This window comes from Morone saxatilis, unplaced genomic scaffold (genome assembly GCF_004916995.1).
Source record: "Morone saxatilis isolate NCDOM2014 unplaced genomic scaffold, NCSU_SB_2.0 Contig15, whole genome shotgun sequence".
Lineage (NCBI taxonomy): Eukaryota > Metazoa > Chordata > Actinopteri > Moronidae > Morone > Morone saxatilis.
The window spans coordinates 12,819,804-12,823,639 of NW_023339707.1; positions in this window are offsets into that span (position 1 = coordinate 12,819,804).

Below are 3,836 nucleotides of genomic sequence, written 5' to 3' on the forward strand. Positions count from 1 at the left end.
TCTATCTATCTATCTATCTGTATGATGTTTAGTCTAATGATCAGTCCCATTTATGATAACATAAATATTCTGTCCATTTGTGACTCATCAGAATATTTTCCCATATCTTCCAGTCAACACTGTTCTTATGTCAAATCCTGTCTCGCTGCTGGAATTTGAAGTGTAAGCCCCAGCTTCTTGACCCAATCAATACCTCTATTTCCTGATAATCCTGCTTTCACATCTCTGTATAGTAAGATACTCATGCCTTTAATAAGCCATAGAAATCAATGTCTCACAAATTCAGCCTGAACCACTTGAGCTTGTGGTCACGGAGATCAATTGAAACCATGGTTATTTCTCTAATGAGCTATGATATCAGTGTGAACAACACAACCGCATCCTCTGTGTAACCTCAATCATTCATGTGACCCTTGATTCAACCACTTAAAACAACTGCAATACGGTAAACAGTGTGGAGGTACTGTATTGGGATTTCAAGTTTCAAAGGATGTGAAAAGATTCAGTTTAGGTCTATAAAATATTTGTTGGTGGAAACAAAGGGTTACTGAAACACTATTAAGTAAATTGGGTTATTAGTATGAGTATGAATGATGGGAGACTATGTAAGCTACTCATGGGAAACACAAACACAGCCGTAGTCTTTGTAAAGATGGAATATATCCACAATTTATATCTGAAAACAGGGTTTATTTGTTTTGTTCTTTGTTCTTTTGGTTTGTCAATTTTGTACAGATTAAAGGACATTTGTTATTATGTGAATCTACTACTCTACCATTTGTGATCTATCAACTTGTAACCCCACCCCTATATGATTATGTCTGGGGAAAAAAATTAAAACAGGTTTTGAGTCAAAATTAATCTTGAAAGAAAACATCAACATTGGCATAAATAAGGTTTAGTTTTTAGTAGAAAAATTCTATATTAATGCCAAACACAGATGGATCTTTCCATTACATATGGAAATAAGATGCATTTTTTTGTATCATATTAATGACAAATTAATCATTTAAAACCCCTTTGAACAAACACCCCATTTGTTTGTGCAGAAGACTGAAAAATAAATTACATACCCACTATAAAAATGATGTCTGTTCTTTAACATTGTTGATAATACTGATGATACTGGTCCTTTCTGTAAATTAACTCTCAAATATAGTAATAAAGGTTTTAGTTTTAGTTACATTTTGAATTTCAGTCTTCTGTTTTGTATGTACTTCTCTTACAAACTATGTAGCTGTTGTTAATATTGCTGCTGATATTGCGATCTTAAAGTGGTTTGTACACATAGAATTGAGAGACTTTGTGCTTTTAGACGAGACTGGCTAAAAAGGACACTGCTGTTTGTTAGGAGGTTTTAGTAAGATTAAAAAAAAGATTCAAATAAAGATGTGTTTTGCATTCACATTGTCCTACTGTATGCTGTCGACAGTAGGGTAGATGTTTAAGATGTGTATGATATACTGTGATAATTTGTTTGTTAATTTACTTTCTTTGTTTTGAATGTGAGTGCTGAATCCTGAAAATATGTTTAGATATAAGTGTGTCCCTTGTGGAATGGAGCTTTGTTTAAAAAAAACCCAACAAAATCATAAATTCAATCGATCATTTGTCCATTTATTCATCTATGTAATTATATAGCCATAATGAATGTCATATCATAAACCAGCTCACACTGTAAACTCTCTTTAGTTTGTGACTTATGCGAGCCCTCTACTTGTATTTTGTCCTCTTAGTCCTGTCATTGTAAGCCACTTAGTTTTCTGTCTTCTCTGATGCATGGCTGCCCTTTACACCCTTAGGCCAATTACAGCATAAATGACACTGGCCAGAACTCAGTGCCAGGTCTCATTATAGGTTCAGAGCTCTCATGAAGAAGAAAAAGGTGATTCAGTTCCTTTTTAGGTAGACGTAACAAAAATTATTCAATTGAGAAAGACTGAACTGTATGGAAGAAAGTTACTTTATGTAAAATGGTTTATTAGCTCTAAACAAAACTGTAGCCTAATTGATGCAGACAGATACAAATGTTTTGACAAAGTCTGTGGGAAGTGGACTGCGCACACACTCAGACTATAAAACAGCAAAGGAAAATGATCCATAATGGAAACACTGCAGAGAAATCCACCTTATAAACAAGCTCAGAAGATGTCAAGTTCTCTTATTTGTCAAGGTACCTGAAGGTATTGACTGAATCACATTATTCAAAGCATTAATTTTCATGGGACTGAAAACGGCGGGCAGTTTGCCCACTAGGAGATGCTATAAGGCCCAAGGCAAAGCAAACTGAATCCAGACCAGCAGGCTTTATTTAAAGCAGGCTTTGGAGTGGTCATGAGGGATGCAAATAAAATGTAGGAGGACATGTAATGTAAAACAAGATTGAATATGATGTGAAATCCACAGGTGTTGCTACATAAAATGCACATAAAACTGCCATAATGTTGTTGAAATTATTAGCTAAACAGCATCCATGCCAGGTCTGTAGCATTACTGAAAACAAATAGGCTTATCAGCTTTTAGTGTGAATGATTATGGATATATACTGTAGCTTTTATGTGGTCTATTGCATCCAAGTAAAGTCATACATGTCCTACTGAAGGAAGATGCCTGTGTCTGTCCTTATTCTCCCACTTTCAATACACCCCTCAACCTTTCAGCATTGTTCTTTTTGACCTTTATCACATCATCTGCAGTGTATTTTTGCTCTCCACTCTGCCTGTGTATCATGCTTTTGTAGAGAACACTGTTTGAATAACAAGACTATCTCTGGTAAGTGTTAACTCTCCTCTCCTCTGGGCTGAGGTGATGCATTGTGGGCAGCAGGACTATTCTAATAGACACACATGGTAATTACAGTAGTGGGAGGCAGCAGACAGTGGTGGTCCAGGGACAGCACAAAACTATAAATCACAACTCCTGGTTCCGCCCTCCTGAGCGTAGCCGATCACGCTCAACCAAAAAGCAATTCTGCCAACATGTGTTTGCACATTTGTCTTCATCAGCCACTGGCTTGTTTTGGCCCCTGCGACTGAATTTTCCTTCCCGTGGTAATCAAACACAGACTCAAGTGTTTGAGTCAAAGTCCGCTATATTAGGCTCAACAATTAGCCACACTTGAGATGTAGCAAACATAATTATTCTACGTTAGCAAAAAGAAGCAACATGAAAGGGTGAAGAGGATATTCTACGTTTACTTTGAACATTGTGAGCTGCTGAAGTAACAAAACAAGAATGAAACTACAAAATACATAAAAGTATAACCTCTGTAACGTTCAATCAAACTGAGCAAAAACAGATAAAAACATCACTGATGTCACTTTAGGTAAATTCTTCTTTTAAGCGTGAGATGCTTCCAAAAGAAGTGTCTAAATAAAAGAGGTGGCAATAGCAAATGTGTTAGAAAAGTAACCAGTGATGGTGACTACCTACTACAGTGTGTGTGTGTCCTCTCCTGCTTTATACATACGGACAGCTGCCTGTCGGCCAGCTGAGCCTATGCAGGGAGGAGGTGTCTGCTGAGGAGCTGGTGTCAGCAAGGTGAGAGCAGAGCCCAGCTACGCTGAGCTGAGCTGAAATGGATGCAGAGGAGAACGCGTCTCCTGCCTCTGAGGGACACAGATTTTCAGCGAGGAAACAGAGACTGCTGGAGCAGGAGACTCAGCCAGACAGAACATGAAAGCCAAGAGCGGCCATGACACATGATGGACACAAACGCAGGAAGAGAAGCTGCCTCCTCCTCCTCCCTCTCCCATTTTCCCCCTGCTGGCTACCCTTCTCCTTCAGCAGCGCTTCACAGAAAACAAGACCCCTGAAGAAGAGGGGAAAAGGAGAGA